General features: G+C 36.6%; 1 protein-coding gene across 3 annotated transcripts in view; it reads right to left on the reverse strand.

Moving 5' to 3' along the window:
- The window catches only part of FAM172A (family with sequence similarity 172 member A), a 481,319-nt gene that overhangs the window by 210,052 nt on the left and 248,301 nt on the right, over positions 1-22,966 (reverse strand). The window lies entirely within an intron of this gene.

The raw sequence follows: 22,966 nt of genomic DNA on the forward strand, positions 1-22,966 counted from the left end.
AGATTTTGTTTTGACTGGACCACTTCCATCTCTTGGTAGCCATTGCTTTGATTGTGCTTTGTCTTCAGGATTGTACTGGTAAAGCCATGTTTCATCTCCTGTTGTAATTCTTCAAAGAAATGTTTATTTTGATCCAAATTGTTAAAAATGTCCATTGAGATATCTGCTCTTGTCTGCAGCTGATCTGGGTGCAACAGTTTTGGTACACATTGAGTGCAAAGTTTTTTCACCTTAAATTTTTCAGTCAGAATTGTGTAGGTGGAATCAACTGAGATGTCTATATGTCAGCTACTGTTTCTGTTGTTAATCACTGATCTCATCAATTAGGGCACAAACAAGGTAATTTTTTTTCTCCTAAATTGATGCAGATGGTCAGCTGCTATGAGCTTCATCTTCAACCTTGTTCTGTCCCTTCTTCAAATGAGTTAGCCATTTGTAAACTACTGATTTGTTTGGGAGACTGTCCCCATAAACTTTTTGTAAAGCATCAGTGATTTTACCATTCTTCCACCCAAGCTTCACTATAAATTTGATGCTTGTTCTTGCTTCAATTTTAGCACAATTCATGTTGCTCTGACAGGTGCTCTTTTCAAACTGATGTCCTGTATTTCTTAATGCCTTGAACGAGATCCTCTTTGGGAATGTTATAGCAAGTTAGTAAGAGTTTATTTTGGTGCAATAAAAATGAAATCCATGCATGGATTTTTCATAATATGCGTTTTCCATGAACTTTTTGAAGGCTCTTCAAAAATTAGTAAGCACATTAGAATTATACAGCAGAAAGTTATACTGATCTTTTGAAAAAACAATGTAATACTAAAAAATTTATTTACATTCCCCTAGTTAGATGTGAAAATATTTAATATATATCTAAATTATTTTATTTATAAGATTTTAAGTATCTCTGTAAGCTAAAAATAAGGAAAAATGAATAATAAATATTTTCTGTTGAAATTATCAAAATATATATACACATTTTTTCTAAAAGCATTTTCTATACAGATTTCTGGAATTGGGAAAAAAACCTAAATATATAAACCTAGGCCTTTTACATTTTTCCTAACTGGCTAAACTCAAATAAATGTATGTCGCTTAAGTTGCAAAAGTTATGTAATAACTTCATTTTGCTGTTTATTTCTATGGCTGACATATTGTGGTTAAAGCCAAAACCTGGATAATGTGAAAAACAAACAAAAAAAACACTAAAATGTGAAATAATACAGCAAACTGTGAAGAACTGAAACCTCAAGAAAATGTTTTGTAAAAATATTTCTTAGAAGCTTGAACACTAAAAGACTCATTTCCTAAGAATGTCATAGATATTAGACAATGCGCACAATCACATTTTCCTTTTTAGAAATTTTATAATAAATTATTAAGGTCCCCACAAGCATGGCTTCACTTGCCATCTAGAAGCTAGTTTTCTCTATGTCTATCTCTGTCCTAAATTTCTCTCCAGAGCCACAAAGCCAACTATTTAATGGTCATTTCCTTCTGTATGAACTATAGACATGTCAAACTCAACCAATCCAACACTGTAGTAAGAACCTCTACAAATCTGTCTAAGCTCCCCATATCCAGCTGAAATCTGAGAATCAACTTTTTTTTCCTTTAAAAAATTTAAAAAAAATTTTTTTTATTATACTTTAAGTTTTAGGGTACATGTGCACAACGTTCAGGTTTATTACATACGTATACATGTGCCATGTTGGTGTGCTGCACCCATTAACTCATCATTTAACATTAGGTATATCTCCTAATGCTATCCCCCCAACCCCACCCCATAACAGGCCCCAGTGTGTGATGTTCCCCTTCCTGTGTCCATGTGTTCTCATTGTTCAGTTCCCATCTATGAGTGAGAACACGCGGTGTTTGGTTTTTTGTCCTTGTGATAGTTTGCTGAGAATGATGGTTTCCAGCTTCCTCCATGTCCCTACAAAGGACATGAACTCGTCCTGTTTTATGGCTGTGTAGTATTCCATGGTGTATATGTGCCACATTTTCTTAATCCAGTCTATCATTGTTGGACATTTGGCTTGGTTCCAAGTCTTTGCTATTGTGAATAGTGCCGCAATAAACATATGTGTGCATGTGTCTTTATAGCAGCATGATTTATAATCCTTTGGGTATATCCCCAGTAATGGGATGGCTGAGTCAAATGGTATTTCTAGTTCTAGATCCCTGAGGGATCACCACACTGACTTCCACAATGGTTGAACTAGGTTACAGTCCCACCAACAGTGTAAAAGTGTTCCTATTTCTACACATCCTCTCCAGCACCTGTTGTTTCCTGACTTTTTAATGATCACCATTCTAACTGGTGTGAGATGGTATCTCACTGTGGTTTTGATTTGCATTTCTCTGATGGCCAGTGATGATGAGCACTTTTTCATGTGTTTTTTGGCTGCATAAATGTCTTCTTTTGAGAAGTGTCTGTTCATATCCTTCGCCCACATATTGATGGGGTTGTTTGTTTTTTTTCTTGTAAATTTGTTGGAGTTCATTGTAGATTCTGGATATTAGCCCTTTGTCAGATGAGCAGATTGCAAAATTTTTCTCCCATTCTGTAGGTTGCCTGTTCACTCTGATGATAGTTTCTTTTGCTGTGCAGAAGCTCTTTAGTTTAATTAGATCCCATTTGTCAATTTTGGCTTTTGTTGCCATTGCTTTTGGTGTTTCAGACACGAAGTCCTTGCCCATGCCTATGTCCTGAATGGTACTGCCTAGGTTTTCTTCTAGGGTTTTTATGGTTTTAGGTCTAACACTTAAGTCTTTCATCAATCTTGAATTAATTTTTGTATAAGGTGTAAGGAAAGGATCCAGTTTCAGCTTTCTACATATGGCTAGCCAGTTTTCCCAGCACCATTTATTAAATAGGGAATCCTTTCCCCATTTCTTGTTTTTGTCAGGTTTGTCAAAGATCAGATAGTTGTAGATATGCGGCATTATTTCTGAGGGCTCTGTTCTCTTCCATTGGTCTATATCTCTGTTTTGGTACCAGTACCATGCTGTTTTGGTTACTGTAGCTTTGTAGTACAGTTTGAAGTCAGGTAGCATGATGCCTCCAGCTTTGTTCTTTTGGCTTAGGATTGACTTGGCAATGTGGGCTCTTTTTTGGTTCCATATGAACTTTAAAGTAGTTTTTTCCAATTCTGTGAAGAAAGTCATTGGTAGCTTGATGGGGATGGCATTGAATCTATAAAGTACCTTGGGCAGTATGGCCATTTTCACGATATTGATTCTTCCTACCCATGGGCATGGAATGTTCTTCCATTTGTTTGTATCCTCTTTTATTTCATTGAGCAGTGCTTTGCAGTTCTCCTTGAAGAGGTCCTTCACATCCCTTATAAGTTGGATTCCTAGGTATTTTATTCTCTTTGAAGGAAATGTGAATGGGAGTTCACTCATGATTTGGCTCTCTGTCTGTTATTGGTGTATAAGAATGCTTGTGCTTTTCATCTTTTATTTCTTTTTCTCCCAAATTTCTCATATAATCAGTCATTAAAATTCTATTGATCCTGCCACCATCTCTCAAATCCATCTACTTTTCTTTAATTTCATCTGGTTTAGCTCAAGCCACCATCATTTCACAAGTGGATGACCACAACAATCTCTAGCCTAGCTTCAACAATCTCTAGCCTAGCCTAGTAGTGAGCTGCAGGATTGACCATTTACATGTTTTAATTCTGTAGTGAGAATAACCAGTCAGGAATGCAAATATGATCATGTTGCCAAGTTACTCACTCCCTGCTCAGAAGCCTCCAATTTTCTCATTGTCCTCAGAATTAAGTTCAAACTCCTGTATTTATTTGTTTTTTTTTATTTTTTATTTTTGAAATGGAGTCCTGCTCTGTTGCCTGCATAGGAGTGTGGTGGCACAATCTTGGCTCACTGCAACATCTGCTTCCCAGGTTCAAGTGATTTTCCTGCCTCAGTCTCCCAAGTAGGTGGGGTTACAGGTGCATGCCACCACGCCTGGCTAATTTTTGTATTTTCAGTAGAGATGGGGTTTCGCCATGTTGGCTTGGCTGGTCTTGAACTCCTGACATTAGGTGATTTGCCCACCTCGGCCTCCCAAAGTGCTGGGATTACAGGCATAAGCCACTGCGCCTGGCCCTCAAACTCCTTAATATGACATTCAAGGCCCTTTATAAAGTTCAGACTCCTCAATATGACATTCAAGGCCCTTTATGATCTAGCACTGTCTATTGAACTATATCTTTCACCATTGCCCTACGAAATACCTTGACTCCAAACATATCCCTTTTCCCCCTGAGAAGACACACAAAACAGTCTTTGTGTTCCAGTTGTAGGGAGCAACTTGAAGTAACCTAATTGTGCCATATTTTTCTTGCCTATGGGTTATTGCATTTGTCCAGATAGTGATCTTTGTGCTCTGCCTTCACTTCCCATACCACCTTCTACTGCATACTCCCTACTTGTCTTCACTACTGAAATGAGATATCATTTCCTCTGGAAAGTTGGCCCTATTTTTCCCAAGGACTAGGTAATGTCTTCTAACATCATCTTGTGCATGCTTCCTATTATTGCACTGAGGAGCTGTATTGTAATTACTAGTTATATTATCAAATTCTTGAGGCCAAGAACTATGTCTTCTTGTTCATTAAATCTTAGTGTAATAAATGAATAACAAAACCACAACGTTTATCTTCAGGCTGATTACCTACAACCTTGTAGTCATATATTAAAATACAAACGTACTTCCAAAGTCATTTCTTAGTAACATAAATATGAAATTACCCACACAGAAGAATGAATACAACAGTTGGAAGGAAAACCTTATAGGGATTTTAAGCTTTGATAATTTATCTTTCATTAGTTTAAAAAGTAAGAAAATGGTTAACATAAAAATGAGGATAGTGGTTAACTTTAAGGAAGGGAATGAAGTTGTGACTAAGAAATTGACTTTTAGTGGCTGCCAGCGTTTCATTTCTTGTCTGCTTTGATAGTTACACAAGTGTGTTCTTTATAGTTATTATTTAAACTAACCATACATATTTAGCACTTTTCTGTAGACATATCTGGAGTGACCATACAATTTGTTGTTCAAACTTTTGAGAGTGAAGAAAGATATTATCAGTAATTGCAGTGGAAAACAGGTCTAAATTGGAACTATACAGAAAAATACTGAACACCTGATCACCCTAGTTATAGCTCACAATGAAAGAAATATGAAAACAAAATAGGAGAGTTACCAGAGTTTCCACCTATTGATGGTTGGCATAACTAACCATCTTAAATATCTGAGATGGTCCTAAATACTCCATATATGGACAGGATTACATATATGTGTATATATATATTTACATGTATATGTATGTGTGTATGTGTGTGTGTGTATATATATGTATATATATACACATGCATTAGATTACACTGTCCCCATTAAGCTCTGTGCTGGAAGTGGAGATGGAAGAATGATAAGTATGCCATGATCCTGGCATTTAATAAGTTAGAGGTATTAACACATAAAGACTTCAGAAGCAGTAGTGTGTGAGGAGTATTACCTCCTCTGATCCTGTTGGACTGTCCTGAAACCAAGGTTGATGGGCCATTATAAATCCATACTATCTGACCTCAGTGAGCTTCTCCCTGCTGTCTTCTCAGTCACCAATTCTTCCTGTATACTGTTGGGATCCTATTTGTCTCATTCTTTCCATTCCCACCACTGTTTAGGTTTTCTTACAATAGACTTTAGTCTCAATTTTTCTAGTCCAGCAGTCCCCAACCTTTTTGACATCAGGGACCAGTTTTGTGGAAGACAGTTTTCCACAGACAGAGTGGGGAGGATGATTTTGGGATGATTCAAGTGCATTACCTTTATTGTGCACTTTATTTCTATTGTAATATATAATGACATAATTATACAACTAACCATAATTTAGAATCAGTGGGAGCTCTGAGCTTGTTTTCCTGCAACTAGGTGGTCCTATCTGGGGGTGATGAGAGACAGTGACAGATCATCAGGCATTAGATTCTCATAAGGCGTGCACAACCTAGATCCCTCACATGTGCAGTTCACAATAGGGTTCATGCTTTTATAAGAATCTAATACTGCAGCTGATCTGATAGGAGGTGGAGCTCAGGTGGTAATGCGAGCAATGGGGAGCAGTTGTAAATACAGACGAAGCTTTGGCTTGCTTGCCTGCTGCTCACCTCCTGTTCAGCCCAGTTCCTAAAAGGCCATGGACTGGTACCAATCTGTGACCCGGGGGTTGGGGAACCTTGTTCTAGTCTTTCCCTTTACTCTGTTGCCAGATTAATCTTTTTGAAGCCTTGCTCTGATAGAGCCACTCCACTGCTAAAAAAAAAAAAAGTCATTTACTGAAATGATTTTGCCTACAAAGTAAATGGAACTCTTTAGCCAACATCTTCTCTAAAACTATCTTTCTAGCTTTCCCTCTCACTATCTATTTCCAGGGACCTTATGCTCCAGACAAATCTGGATTACACATTAATAATCTGAAAGCCCTAGACAAAACTCAGTCATGCAACTCAGTCTGGGATAAGACAGGCAATGCAGCCCAGATTACACAACGCCTAAAAGCAAGGAGTAGTTCAGTAATCCACATATGTGAGATGATAAAGACTATACTACTCCTCAGGGTGGTAGCAGAATGAATGGAAAGAAAGGGATAGAATGAATCATCATAAAAGAAAAATGAGCAAAATTTTGTGAGTCACAGGATTTGAGGGAAAGTGCCAGCCAGGCCCATCCATGACTAAAGGGAGCCAAGAACCAACAGTTGTTTCTACTGCTTACAGAGAATAGTACTATAGCTGAGTCTTTTCCTCCACAGTCGATGGAGATATTATCTGTTAATGGCCTGTCAGCAGTAGGAAAGAGAAACTTCACGTTTCCATGTGCTTCAAGTATTTAGATATCTTCAGCTTGACTAAGGTCAAGCTGAAATTACAGATTTTAGCTTTAGAATTTTAAACCAAACATTCTAAAAAGTGAGACCCAACTGAAAAATGTCTACAATATCCACAAGGGGGTCTTTTATAGGCTCAACTAAACCATCAAACTCATGAGACTATTCTGGGCCACACTTGATATCCATTGACTAAAAAGGATATAGAAAAGGAATCAACCTTGCCAGCAGGGCAGCACCAGACACTACTTTTTGGTGAGAGCCTTGCAGCAGTCCTTGTGGCAACCCCCAGAACCTCCAAGGATTTACTATCTTTGGAATATGGTGTGTTAACTTAGGAGTGAGGGAATCAGGCTCACCTTGAGCAGATGCAGGAGTTATCCTGGCTTAAAAATCTTATACCCCACAGAAGCCAGTATCTTTGCAATAACTCCATAGGTATGGCTTTCAGGATCCCATCCCATAAGAGACATGCTCAATTCTAAGAGTCACTACTCTTAGGGAAGATCAAAGCTATGGTATACCATGTTCCGATTACTACTAATCCTGATGGAGTTTACCAGTTAGGGGTCATTTTCTACCACAGGCAATATTGTCTAGCGACCATCCACTTAAGAGTGAATGCTATGATGTGCTGTCCACAATCCCTTCAGTTATAAGTCATTCACTTCCTTAGCTGTGGGAGTGCTGGCCTTAGCTGAGGCACTCTCTAGAAATTGCCCTTAGCCAAAAAGCAACCTTGCTTAAGGTTACAGTCCTACCCCTGGTCGCTTGCCTATGGCAGAACATCTTTGAAAAGTCATCTCAGATCCAGAGACTACCATGGGGTTAGCTGAGGGCTTTGTTGTGACTACATTGCAGTTCAACTCCTGTCCAGTTCTTTTTTTTTTTTTTTACTCCCCTACAAGTGCTGATCCCAAGAGGACTCCTCAACAATCTTCCTGCATGTAAACTTCCATTTTGAAATTTATTATCTGGGAAACTCAACCTACCATACCACTGTATCAGGCTTCCAGGGGAAGAGCCAGAAAGTCAACTGAAGGTCAGAATCTCATGCAGAAATGGAACTAGTTATTTACTACAATGTCTTACAAGAAATATATGTAAAGCATTTATAACTATTTACATGTATTATCATGCCTATGTTTAAAACAACTGCAAAATATTGGTGGCTCAGGATTACCTGCCAGCTCTACCATCAGCCATGGTAGCTTAATTTGAATCCTATACCATTTCATTGGTTCTTCTCTACTCTATTTGTTTAATGTCAAGTCGCTTTTCCTTCCTTCTAGAATATAACCAACTTGAAAATAGATTATCTTTTTAATTCAAACTATAAACACAAGGCATGCTACAGGCATTCAAAAATAATTAACAATGCTAGTGTTATTGGCAATGATACTGTGGACAAAATATTTTGGAGTACGTTTCAAAAATGAAAACAAATGAGTATTTAAACTTCATTTCAGGAATCCAGCTTCTGATAATCTGGAATGTGGCAAAAGATTGGTGGTCAAAGATATTCATCACTGTCTCATTTACAAAAGCAAAACTTTGGATAAAGCGTAAGTATGCAATAATGAAAATATAAATAATAGTTTATCTGTTGAATGAAATACTATGTAGCTATTCTATGAGTTTGTAATACATGCAGCTTATCTGATATGTAGTGTAATTTTTATCATATAAAAAAAGCTTGAAAAAGACTTTTCAAAAGAATAAATCAAACAAAACACTAAAAGCAGTTGAGCTGTCTATTGATGGTTGGAATATGAGTAGTCTTCTATTTTTAGTTTCTTCACACTTTTCTGAATGGCCAGAATTTCTACAAAGTACATGCTTTTTATACTAAACAAGTAAACAACAGGAAAATCAGAAATACCACTTAGTAATTACTGATGTCTTCTTAGGATGAATTAGCATCTGAGCAGGGTTTTTACACCTTCAAATCTTTTTAAAAATAATTTTAACTTTTATTTGAGATTCAGAGGGTACATGTGCAAGTTTGACACATGAGTATATTGTATAGTGCTGAGGTTTGAGATATGAATGATCCCGTCATCCAGGTAGTGAGTGTAGTAAACAGTTAGTATTTTAACCCTTGCCCCCTACTTCTCTCCCGCCTTTGGTAGTCCCTAATGTCTTTGTTGCCATCTTCACGTCCATGAGTAAACAATGTTTAGCTCCCATTTGACACAAAAACATGTGTACACCAAATATATTGTCTGAACCCACTGAGCATTTCCAACCAGCAAATGAGAAAGGTTGTTTCAAATAGGTTTAAGGGTAAGAAGAAGAAAGAGTAATAAGTGATAGTTGAAAGTTTGCTACTAACTGAAGAAATGGGAAAACCAGAAAAATTAGAAGACCACATGTAGCACCTAGTGTGAGACCATAAGTACTGTTATGAGCAACTTAAGGGCAGTGCCATATTCAAAGCACAATAACTGACAAGCACGACAGTGACATTGGGTCATTTCAAGAAGGCTAATGATGTTATAAGAACTCGATTTCTGAAAGACTAGTGACACACAATTAAATGGTTTTATTCAAAATATTACTTTACAAAACAAAATATAAGGGAGATAAGCCTTAGTTATAAAAAACTCAACTTTCATATGTGTTACTTCCCAAGGCTTTCACAAAATTAAGGCTTTTTACTATTTACAGAGTTTAAGAAAGCTAGATTCCCATCATTTTTGGATTTAACAAATTCTGCCAAATATTTGCAGCCTTCTACAAATGTTAAACATAGAAATTAATAAACTTAGAGTAGTTTTAAATATATATGTATATATATTTCTGGAATATTACATTACTAATAATACATACTAAAATCCCAATTTTATAAATGTGGTGATGCTATTCCAAGGCAAATTTGTGTCATTCCAACCCACAGTCCACATTGTGTCTACAATCATTATATATTTATATATTGTGACTACAATCCAGAGTGTATATTATCAGCAGTGTATTTTGAGACTAAACAGATTCAATAGGAAAGGCTTTTTAATATGCTTCAATTACAGAAATGCAAACATACTAAATCTATTCCACAGGTTTCCCCATGAATTTCACATTAGAGTGCATTTTGTATTGAGCAACTTGATTTAAACTCGATGATTTTAGAATATGCTAATGTACAAAGTGCATGAAAAGAACTAAATCCATTAATTAGTATTTGCTGGTGGCAGAGTGCATAGGATATTTACACCAGAATTCTGCTACATTCAGAATACAGGTGGAATTTCCTAATGTACTCTTGCCATCATTAATCCTTAAATGCCAAACAGAAGTGATGCAGTAACCAAAGCCTTATCAACTATGCCAGATTCTACTACCTAGGCATTGCAAGGTCTGCATTTATGATGGACTACCTGAGCTGATAGCACATGGAATTATCTAAACAACATTTGCATATTTGTGTAATTATTTTCTAAGGTTAATTAGCTCCTGTAATGCATTTTGCCCTTTGAGACTGCTTACAGTGACAGGTTCACATATTTTCTGAACCATTGCCAAATTTGACAGATTTTTCTTCAGCTAACCTGTTGCTACAAAGTTATAAAAAGTGAGTACTCCTATAATATACACTTTAAACTTATAATTGATTTTAGAAAAAGTAAACTGAAAATTTAATGGATGTAAAGGTTTTTTAAATGTCCAATTTTAAAGTCAAAAATTCAAGGTTTTTTACTTCATATAAATCTTTCTGTGATTATACTGGCAAGCATATCTATTAACAAAATATCTTTTAATAATCAAATCTAACCTTTGTGACTTCAGCACATACCTATGTCACTAATTTCAGTTATGTCCACGTCATATAAATATGTATATAAGTATATATGTGTACATACACACACACACACACACACACACTTCACACTCTACCAGCTGCCCTTAGTAGTGCCACTGATTTGCTATTTACATTGGTGATATCAACTGGAGAAATCACACTAATATAAAATCTACACCTGTTTCATGACAAAATTTACAAAGTGAAATTCTTTCTTCTAAAAAGTTAAGGCTTTCCACTGGGAAAAGTATGGCTCAATAAAATCCAAATGGAAGGTAGATAGTCTAGTCTGCTGGATGGAGGATGCAAAAATGTAAGTTACCATCTTGTACTCAACCAATCCACAAGGATAAGACGAAAGGAAAATTTTTTTTTTTTTTTTGACGGAGTCTCGCTCTGTCGCCGAGGCTGGAGTGCAGTGGCGCAATCTCCGCTCACTGCAAACTCCGCCTCCCAGCTTCACGTCATTCTCCTGCCTCAGCCTCCCGAGTAGCTAGGACCACAGGCGCCCGCCACCACGCCCAGCTAATTTTTGTGTTTTTAGTAGAGAAGGGGTTTCACCGTGTTAGCCAGGATGGTCTCGATCTCCTGACCTCGTGATCCGCCTACCTCAGCCTCCCAAAGTGCTAGGATTACAGGTGTGAGCCACCGTGCCTGGCTGAAAGAAAATTCTTATTTTCAGCAATTGGCCAGTGGAGTATCCTTCCAGAAGAAATGGAACACAGATATGGCTCTAATCCAGAAAGATACACACAAGGAAATTTTATGCTTCAGCTTTAAAGCTTTAAATTTTTGGATGATTGTTATTTAACTCTTTTGTATATTAACTGAGTATAAATTGTGCATTAATATAGAACAAAACACTTATAAGAACAGTTATATGTAAAACATATTTTACATTGTCACATGAGATGTAATTTTATTTTATCCAATTCAATAATTTAGATTAAAATGTTTTCTTCATTTTGGCATATTTTAAATGTATGTTCTTTTACAAATTGTACGCATTTGTATTTAATGATGATTAAAGTACTAGGTGTATACTGGATGCATAAAAGTAACAGTATAACATGCATATACTAAAAACATATTCAAAATTGAAGGACATTATTCAGTCCCAAAATATTAAATTGAACCATATAAGTTACCAGTATTAGAAATTTTGGACCTTGAAAAATGGCAATTTCACAAGATTCAACTTTAAACATAATGAAAATAGACAAAAAAAAGTCTATAAGCTGGAGATACCTTGAGACTATCAATTTGTTTCTACCTTTTAGGTGTCAAGATATTACTGGCAGCACTCAATCTTTTTTTAAGTTTTATTTTAGGTTTAGAGACACATGCAAAGGATTGTTACATAGGTAAACTGTGTGTTGTGTGGTTTGGCGTACAGATTATTTAGTCACCTAGGCAGTAAGTATAGTACCCAATAGGTATGTTTAAAAATCCTCTCCCTGCTCCCACTCCACCCTCAAGTAGGCCCTTTTTGTGTCCACGTGTTCTCATTGTTTAGCTCCCACTTATAGGTGAGAACATATGGTATTTGGTTTTCTGTTCCTGCATTAGTTTGCTCCAGATAATGATCTCCAGCTCCATCCATGTTGCTGCAAAGGACATGATCTCATTCTTTTTCAATGGCTGTGTAGTATTCCATGGTGTATATGTGCCAAATTTTCTTTCTACAGTCTACCACTGATGAGCATTTAGATTGATTCCACGTCTTTGCTACTGCAACGAATAGTGCTGCAATGAACAAACAAATACATGTGTCTTTATAGTAGAATGATTTATATATCCAATATACCCAAAGGAATATAATACATTCCACCATAAAAATAAATCCCACTAGATTGCTGGGTCGAATGGCAATTCTAAGTTTTTTTGAGAAATCACCACACTGCTTTCCAGAAAGGCTGAACTAATTTGCATTCCCACCAACAGTGTATAAGTGTTCCCTTTTCTCCCCAATCTCACCAGCATGTTTTATTTTTTGACTTTTTAATAAAGGCCATTCTGGCTGCTGTGAGATGGCATCTCAGGGTGGTTTTGAATTTCATTTCTCTAATGATTACTGATGCTGTGCATTTTTTCATAGGCTTGTTGGCCACATGTATGGCTTCTTTTGAAAAGTGTTCATGTACTCTGCCCACATTTTAATGGGGATGTTTGTTTTTTGCTTATAAATTTGTTTAAGTTCCTTACAGATTTTGGATATTAAACCTTTGTCAGATGGATAGTAAGAAAATATTTTTCCTATTCTATAGACTGTCTGTTTGCTCTGTTGATAGTTTCTTTTGCTGTGCAGAGATCTTTAGTTTGATTAGGTCCCACTTGTCAATTTTTGTTTTTGTTGCGATTGCTTTTGGTGTCTTTGTCTTGAAATATTTGCCAGGTCCTATGTCCAGGATGGTATATCCTAGATTTTCCTGCAGGGTTTTTAAAGTTTTATATTTAAGTCTTTAATCCATCTTAAATTGATCTGTGTATATGATGTCTGTCCAATTTCAATCTTCTGCATATGGCTAGCTAGTTATCCCAGCACCATTTATTGAATAGGTAGTCCTTTCCCCATTGCTTGTTTCTGTAGGCTTTGTAGAAGATAAGACAGTTGTAGGTGTATGGCATTATTTCTGGGCTCTCTATTCTATTCCATTGGTATATGTATCTGTTTTTGTATCAATACCATGCTGTTTTGGTTACTATAGCCTTGCAGTAGAGTTGAAGTGGTAATGTGATACCTCCACCTTTGTTCTCTTTGCTTAGGAGTGCCTTGGCTATTCAGGCCCTGTTTTGGTTCCATGTGAATTTTTAAAAATAGTTTTTTTCTGTGACAGTGCGAGACTCTGTCTCAAAAAAAAAAGTTTTTTCTAATTCCGTGAAGAATGTCATTGGTCGTTCGACAGGAATAGCAGTGAATCTGTAAATTGCTTTGGGCAGTATGGCCATTTTAATGACATTGATTCTTCCTATCCATGAGTAAGCAATGTTTTTCCATCTGTTTGAGTCATCTTTGATTTCTTTGAGCAGTGTATTGTAATTCTCATTGTGGAGACCTTTTACTTCCCTGGTTAGTTGTATTCTTAGATATTTTATTCTTTTTTTGTGGCAATTGTGAATAGGACTCTGTTCCTGATTTGGCTCTCAGCTTGACTGTTGTTTGGTGTATAGGAATGTTACTTGTGTTTGTACATTGATTTTATATTCTGAAACTTTGCAGAAATTGTTTATCAGATTAAGGAGCTTTGGGGCAGAAACTATGGGGTGGTATAGAATCATGTCATCTGCACACAGGGATAGTTTGACTTCTTCTCTTCCTATTTTGGTGCCTTTTATTTCCTTCTCTTGCCTGATTACTCTGGCCAGGATGTCCAATACTACGTAGAATAGGAGTGGTGAGAGAGAGCATCCCTGTCATGTTCTGGTTTTCAAGGGGAATGCTTCCAGTTTTGCCCACTCAGTATTATGTTGGCTGTGGGCTTGTCATAGATGGCTCAAATTATTTGGAAGTTATGTTCCTTCAATGCCTAGTTTATTGAGGGTTTTTAACATTAAAATGTTGAATTTTATTGAAAGCCTTTTCTGCATCTATTAAGGTAAGCATGTGGTTTTGTCTTTAGTTTCATGAGATTAATCACATCCATTGATTTGCATATGCTGAACCAATCTTATGTTCTAGGGATGATGCCTACTTGATTGTGGTGGATTAGCTTTTTGATGTGCTGCTGGATTTGGTTTGCTAGTTGCGGATTTTTGCATGTATATTAATTAAGGATATTGGCTTGAATTTTTCTTTTTATTGTGTCTCTGCTAGGTTTTGGTATCAGGATGATGCTGGCCTTATAGAATGGGTTAGGGTAAAGTCTTTCCTCATCAATTTTTTTGGAACAGTTTAAGTAGGAATGGTAGAAGCTCTTCTTATACACCTGTTAGAATTTGGCTGTAGATCATTCTGGTCCTGGGCTTTTTTTTCGGTTGATAGGCTTTTTACTACTGATTCAATTTTGGAACTCATTATTGGTCTGTTCGGGGATTCAATTTCTTCCTGGTTCAGTCTTGGGAGGTTGTTGTATATGTCCAGGAATTTATCCATTTCTTCCAGGTTTGCTAGTTTGTGTGCATACAGGTGTTTGTAATAGTCTCTGATAGTGTTTTGTATTTTTGTGGGGTTGGGGGTAATGTCCCCTCTGTTATTTCTGATTATATTTATTTGGATCTTCTCTCTTATTTTCATTATCCGGCTAACTAGCAGTCTATGTTATTAATTTTTTCACAAAACCAATTCTACGATTCACTGATCATTTGTATGGTTTTTCGTGTCTCAATTTCCTCCAGTTCAGTTCTGATTTTGGTTATTTCTTGTCTTCTTTGAGGTTGATTTGCTCCTGCTTCTCTAGTTCCTCGAGGTTAGGTTAATTTGATATCTTTTTAACTTTTTGATGTGGATATTTAGTGCTGTAAAGTTCCCTCCTAACACCGCCTTAGCGGTGTCCCAGAAATTCAGGTATGTTGTATCTTTGTTCTCACTAGTTTCAAAGAATTTCTTGATTTCTGACAGCACTCAATCTTGAAGACAGATTCAAGGCTACATTACTGGTCAATATGGCTACATTAATAAAATTATAAATGGTTATGCACAGAAGACATCTGTATTGAATATAGCTGACAAATGATAAGTATTCAGAACCATATTAAAATATTTGAATTTAGCATATATTTCACATTTATCATGTCCAAAAGTAAACTCTGAATTGGATCCCCAACACCACAATATCTATCCTTTCCCAACGTGTTAAGTGGTATCTCCACCCACCTGTTTTTTTCAAGCCAAAAATCTGGAAGTCACCCTTGACATCTTCCTCTTCTTCTATCACCCATATGTATCCAATTTAACTTATTCTTTGAAATATTTCTAGAATTCACAAACTTATCTCTACTTCTATTCTTACTACCCTAAGGCAACACTATCACCATCTCCTGTCTTGGACACTAGACACTTGAACTGGCTACGCTTTCTCTAATTTGGTCTTTACATTAGGTTTTATGATGCAGATACTCTGAATATAGCAATTTACAGAGATTAATTAATTAATTAATTTGCTCAAGGTCATAAAACCAGTGTGATTGCAAGCCAATCTGTGTGGTTCTAGTGTTCGAACTTCTATGCTATACTATCCTTTTAAATCGTATGTATTAAAGACTAAATAAGTAATTATGGCCCATTATTTACAGACAGGGTGACAAATACTTTGTGATTGGGCCATATTGCCACAAAATGGGTGTGACCTAAAATAGGAGGCATATAGAACGGTAGGATTCTTAGATTCCAAAACTGGGCTCCACTGTGCTCCTGGGAATGTCCATCAAAGTAAACATTGATGATCCTACTCACTTTAATAAAATTTAGGCCTTTTCTTTTAGTGTAATCTATAATGCAAGCATAATAATGTTAACAGAAAATGCCTCTGCAGCACATACTGTGACATGCACTGATCTTAAAACAGTCGACTCTCCTTATCTGTGGGTTCTGCATTAGCGGATTCAACCAACCAATGATCAAAAATATTTTTGAAAATATTTTAGAAAAAGAAAGAATGGTAGCATATATACCCAACATGTCCAGACTTTATTTTCTTGTTATCGTTCCTTAAATAATACAGTATTAACAACTATTTACATAGCATTTACAATATATTAGGTAGTAAAGTAATCCAAAGATGATTTAAAGTCTATGGGAGGATGTGTATAGGCTACATGCAAATACTATGCCATTTTATATAAGTGACTTGAGCATCTGTGGATTTTGGTATCTGAGGGGTGAAGGGGGGGCTGTCCTGAAACCAGTTCCCTATGGATACTGAAGGACAATTATTTATGTCATTTAATCCTATGAATTAGGTACCATTATTATCCCCATAATCAGATGAACAGGTAAAGAATGATTAGGAAACTAATTATTTGGCAGAGCCAGAATTCAAACCTAAGTAGTCTGAGTTCATATGTGTAATCTTAATCACTTTATATGACCCTGTTAAAACACATTTAATATTCTTCTCTCCATGCAGGCATAACGAGTATTGCTATTCTTTATAGTAATGAATAAAACGGCAAGAGGCCATTAAGACAAAGGGACGCCAGTGTTGCTTATGTATCTAACAGTATTGTGGGCCAGGTTCATATGAAAAAAGACCTTCTCTGTGAAATGAAGGAGTCTGTTTTCTGAAAGTTCAATGTGTCCTTTTCCTTCAATAGCTTCTGACATCATATAAGAGAGACACTGAACCTGCTTAAAACCTATTATTAATTTTCTGCCATTTATTAATCTAAAACAAAAAATACAGCTAAGAGAAAAGAAGCTAGACACAAAAGACTAAATGCAATATGTTTCAATTGTTAGGAAATTCTAGAAAAGCCAAAACTATAATGTTAGAATGCAGGTCAGTGGTCAGCAAGGTCAGGAAATGGGAGGAAGAGATTGGCTGCAAAGGGGCATAAGAGGAAACTTTTTGGGGGTGATGGAAGTAATGGGTTAGAAAACAATGAGCTGCAAGCTGCCTGCCTGTTTTTGTAAATAACATTTCACTGGAACACAGTCATGTACACTTGTTTATATATCATCTATGGTTGCTTTCACCTCATAACAGTAGAGCTGAGCAATTGGGACAGAGTCAGTCTGGCCTACTAGTCTAAAGTAGTTTAAGAAAAAGTTTGTTGATCCTTTCTCTAAATACTTATGATGTCAGTTCCAGCATAGGATGGCAGATTCAAGATCCGTATCTTACTGGATTATCTCCACAAACCCCCTAAAACTATAGTAAAAGATTTTTTTAATATAGACATAAATCAGCAAAGACTAGGAGAACAAGGAAGGAAAAAAATGACATTTTGGAAGAGAGAGCAGATAGAGGAGTGGTAACTAATTTAGCACATCTGACAAAGTCCAATCTCAAGCTGGCAGTGGGAAAGCTGAGAACCAACTCCATTTACACTGCAGAATCCTCCAAAGCATAGGGATAGGATTCCAGGTATCTCTGGGATTGAAGGAGAGTGGCACGTACATGCTAAAATAAGGCTGTTTGAGAAATATTTTCCCATCTTCCATTCCATGTGCTTGGCAAATGTCTTTGCACATCCTGACAGGAGAGGTTTTGAAATGGGGATATCAGAAACAGTTGGCATCAGCTTCAGATGAAAAAACAGAGATAAAGTGACCATATACAAACTGAATGTGGAATGTAGTTACCTATCCCACTCTCGTCACCACCATGCCCCAATCCCCCGGGCCTTCATCCCTTCTAAACTTCCCAACTGTTGGCAGTCAGACCCTTAGTCTTCAGGCAAAAGACTGGAAGACTTCTTTGGAAAATCAAACCAGGCTAAATAAGACAAAAAGTTCTAAAGATATAGATGGGTGGGAGTGGGCAAGGGGGAAAGTTCCCAACAAATAGACTACTCAGATTAATTATAGCGAAGCTCAAACATATAAGTTCCACCCAGATGCTTAGAGATTCCAATTACTTTTTAATCCCTACTGATAAAAATGAATAGACTGCCAAACATTATTAGACATACGGAAAATGCCTATAAATACAAAATATAGAGTCCTGAACAAATAGACACTTGAAAGAAACAGAAACTTTGCAGACAGAGAAAAATTTCAAAAACACTTTCATTATTATCTTCAGAGATACTAGTACATGCATAAAACTAGAACAAGGGTACTTTTTTTTTTTTTTTTGAGACAGGGTCTCACTCTGTCACCCAGGCTGGTATGCAGTGGCGTGATCACAACTTGCTGTGAAGCCTTGACCTCCTGGGCTCAAGTGATCCTCCAGCCTCAGCCTCCTGAGTAGCTGGGACTACAGACACGTGCCATCATGCCCCACCATGCCTGGCTAATTTTCAACTGTTTTGTTGAGAGAGGGTCTCACTATGTTACCCAGGCTGGACAAGGGTACTATTAAAAAGAAATATTTGAAGAATAAAAAGAGCTCTTTCAAATTAAAAGCAAAACAGCAGAAGTGAAAAATTCAACAGAAGGGTTAAATGATTAAGTTAAAGAAATCTCCCAGAAGAACATATGAAAAATAGGAGAGAAAAGTAATAAACCAGATAAGTCTAGGAGATCCATCATCCAAAAAGCAAAGTTGTATAATGAGAAAACAGAAGAAAATAGAAGGCAGGAAATTATCAACAAAATAAGTTTTCCAGGACATTTGCTGATAAAGTGACTAAGTACCTAGTATAATGAATGAAATATATACGTATAGAAAGTTACATCACTGCAAAATTTAGAACCCAGGAACAAAGAGAAGATACTACAAGTTTTAAGAAAGAAAAATAAAATTTTAGGATTCAGAACAATTTCGGACTTTTCAATAGCAACAGAGGAAGCAAGATGAAGATTAAAAAAAAAAAAAAAAAAAACTCTAAAATTCAAAAGCCCAAGCCAGGCACGTGGCTCATGCCTGTAATTCCAGCACTTTGGGAGGCCCAGGCTAGTGGATTGCTTGAACTCAGGAGTTCACGACCAGCCTGGCCAACATGGTGAAATTTCGTCTGTACTAACAATACAAAAATTAGCCAGGTGTGGTGGTGCATGCCTGTAGTTTCAGCTACTTGGGAGGCTGAGGTAGGAGGATCGTTTGAGTCCAGGAGGTGGAGGCTGCAGTGAGCTGAGATGGGACCGCTGCACTCCAGCCTGGGGTAGAGTGAGACTCCATCTCAAAAGAAAAAAAATATCAAAAGGAAAATAATTTCTAATTTAGAATTATATACCCAGCCAAAATATCATAAAATATAAATGTAACATAAATGCAGAAAGTCAAAAAATTTGTATCTCATTCCCTTCTTCTAAAGAAACAACTGGGAGATACGCACATTTAAAATAAGAAATAAATCAAGAAAGAGGAAGACATGAAGTACTGGAAACAAGAGAAATAACCTAAGAGAGTAACAAGAATAAAGAAAATGCTAAGATGACAGCTGGACACCACATACAGCAGCTAACCAGAAAGGTGATACTAGTGTGATTCAAAAGATAGATATGCTGAGAGTTGTTATCACTAAGACCCTCACTACAACTACATTATCATTTAAGACATAATTACCTAATGAGCCGGACCTGGATTTATATTTGCATTTGGCTTTTCCTAACCACATACTGTTGAGATTCGTGTTGCCCATTCACACTTTGCTGCAGTATCAGCTGAGGACGTTTATTACAACTTATGAAAATGTTGTGTTTTCACTAAACTAGGAGGTACAGGTAGACCATGGAAAGCTTAGAAACAGAAAACACAGAGCAGAAAACTCCCTCTAGCCATATTTCTGATGATTTCACCTTCCAGATGCTCCAACTATGAAAAGCTGTTTTTCAAAACTACACTGTCCACTGATATCCCTATAAAGGGGATCTTGTAAGTGCTTCGGGAATCTGAAGTCAGATCGTGATCCATAGTATCTATTTAGCTTATCTTCAACTAGGAGTTTTCATCTAATAGTAGAAATATTTTCCTTTCCTTATACTACCAGGTCTGTGCTCGCTGCTTAATGTGTCATAATAAACAACATGCTATTTAGGAGTACATATAGTAACATACAGGCTCCAGGGATTAAGATTTGAATCTTTGGAGCCATTATTCTCCCTACCACAACAACCTAGCAAGAACCCTGGGAGAAGGTCCCAAAATGTTGCCAGGATTGTTCTTAGAAGCTTGAAGAAAGTAATGGCCTAGACTAAGTGAAGATCTCAGCTGTCATTCATCAGAGAGTATCTGTCACAGAAGAGGCAGTAAAAAACAAAGAAGGCAGAATGACTCAGCCAGTTTATATTTGTTGGATTCTATCACTAACTTGTGCTGGCACAATCAGAGTATGACCAAAAAAGCCATAATGGAAAGGATGCAGGATATACACAGGCCCACAAACATGCATGTATCTTGCTCACCAAGACTGATCTGGCTACTGCCACTTAATGAATACTAGAGCAGACTGAGAGGCAAAAGAAACACCTTTGGAATGTGAGTGTCTGTGTCTGTGTATGTTGGAGGGGGCGTAAGATTAAGTGTTCCAGACAGTTCAATCTAGAACATCCTATAGACAAAATGGTATAGTCAGAAGCTAAACATGCCTTATAGTATTGCTATCTGAATCTAAAGCTATAATTATAGCTGTAGAGGAAATGAGTAAACTGTCTCCAAAGAATTAATGATTAATGTAGCAACTTTGGGATGATCATTTACAATTGCCAGACAACATATTTTCTCTCTCTCTCTCTGTGACACACACACACACACACAATCACACAACCAGACAGTGCTACTTAATTAGCTTTCTGAGTTTGACTTACTATCTTAGATGTTCAAACTCTCTATTTGTCCATGAGAGTCCTGGGAGACCTCTAAAGTTCTTTTTCCAATAAGATAAGGAAAGCAAAGCTTTGGAAACAAAGAGAAGAAGAGTTGCTATTTAAGAGAGGCTGGGCCCAGTGTGGTGGCTCACGCCTGTAATCCCAGCCCTTTAGGAGACTGAGTGGGGAGGATCACCTGAGCCCAGGAGTTTGAGAACCAGCCTGGGCAACATAGTGAGACCCTGTCTCTAAAAAAAAAAAAAAAAAAAATTAGCCAGGTGTAGTGGCATGTGCCTGTAGTCTTTGCTCTCTGGGAGGCTGAGGTGGGAGGATTGCTTGAGCCCAGGAATTCCAGGCTGCAGAGAGCTATGACTACGTCACTGCACTCCAGCCTGGGCAACAGAGCAAGACCATGTCTCTAAAAAAAAATAAAAATAAAAATAAAACAAAGACTGGAGAAATGCAAAATAAGAAGCCTGGCAAACAGCACATAATAAATATTTGATTTCTTTTGGGCTACGTCACAAAGGTGTAAGTAAGTTATTTATATACTTGCTATAATTTAGTCATAAACTAAAAACATCTTGAAAATATACTTATTAATACTATAATATTACTTCAAAAACATGTTTTTTTAATTTAAAAATATTTTATTGCTAAGAACTGCTAACGACCATCTGAACCTTCACTGAACTACAATCTTTTTGTCAGTGAAGGGTCTTGCCTCAATGTTGATGGCTGCTGACTGATCAGGGAGGTGGTTGCTGAAAGTTGAAGTGACGGAGGAAATTTCTTGAAATAAAACAACGATATTTGCCTCATGTATTGACTCACCCTTCCATGAAAGATTTCTCTGTAGTATGAGCCATTGTTTGATCACATTTCACCCACAGCAGAACTTCTTTCAAAGTTAGAGTCAATCCTCTAAAACCAGTCCTTACATCAATTAAGTTTACATAATATTTGAAATCCTTTGTTGTCATTTCAACCATGTTCACAGCATCTTCCATCTTATGAAACCACTTTCTTTGCTCATCCGTAAGAGGCAACTCCTCATTCATTCAAGTTTGATCATGAGATTGCAGCAATTCAGTCACATCTTGAGGCTCCATTTCTAATTCTAGCTCTCTTGCTATTTCCACCTCATCTGCAGTTCCTTCCTCCACTGAAGTCTAGCAAAGCTATATTTCTTAACATATAAACAATTCAACTGAAAAACTTCATATATTTTAGTAAAATAACAAACAAGTATATTTTATCAGCAGTTCTGATTTTAGAATAAGGGCATACCAAATGTTTCCTTTATTGTCCATCACAAAATGCAGACAGAACTTTACCATTCTATTTAAAAAATTTCTCATGTATAGCAAACATATCCTAGTTTACAGTTTTAAAATATTTGAAAAAATAAGAAAAATAATTATATTTATTTTGATCTGTTGAGAACATTGCATATACTAAAATATAAAATTGTTAATATAAAATTAAGGGGAGGGACTATATCTTGTTACTACTAATTATTATACTAATTATAGAAGCTAACATTTATCAGGTAGTTACTACTTACCAGCTTTGGATCAAGCACTTTACAGGTATTACGTACATATATTACAGGTATTATGTATTAACATGTATTAAGCTACTACTATGGTTCCCATTGTATGGATGATGCACAGAAAGGCTGAATCACTTGTTCCAGACTAAACAGCTAATTAGTGCAATTCAGGATTATAGCATGGGAAGTCTGAATTAAAAATGCCTACTTTTAATCCGTGTGCTATGCTAACTCACCCTTCGATTTTTCTATCCTCCATAGCACCTTGCATTTCACACAAGGCCTGTGGTTTTAACTTGTACTTAAATGCATTGTTAAGAAATGTTATTTAAAACAGTCTGAAGACTTCCTCAAAGAGTTATAAC

Source organism: Nomascus leucogenys, chromosome 2 (assembly GCF_006542625.1).
Source record: "Nomascus leucogenys isolate Asia chromosome 2, Asia_NLE_v1, whole genome shotgun sequence".
Lineage (NCBI taxonomy): Eukaryota > Metazoa > Chordata > Mammalia > Primates > Hylobatidae > Nomascus > Nomascus leucogenys.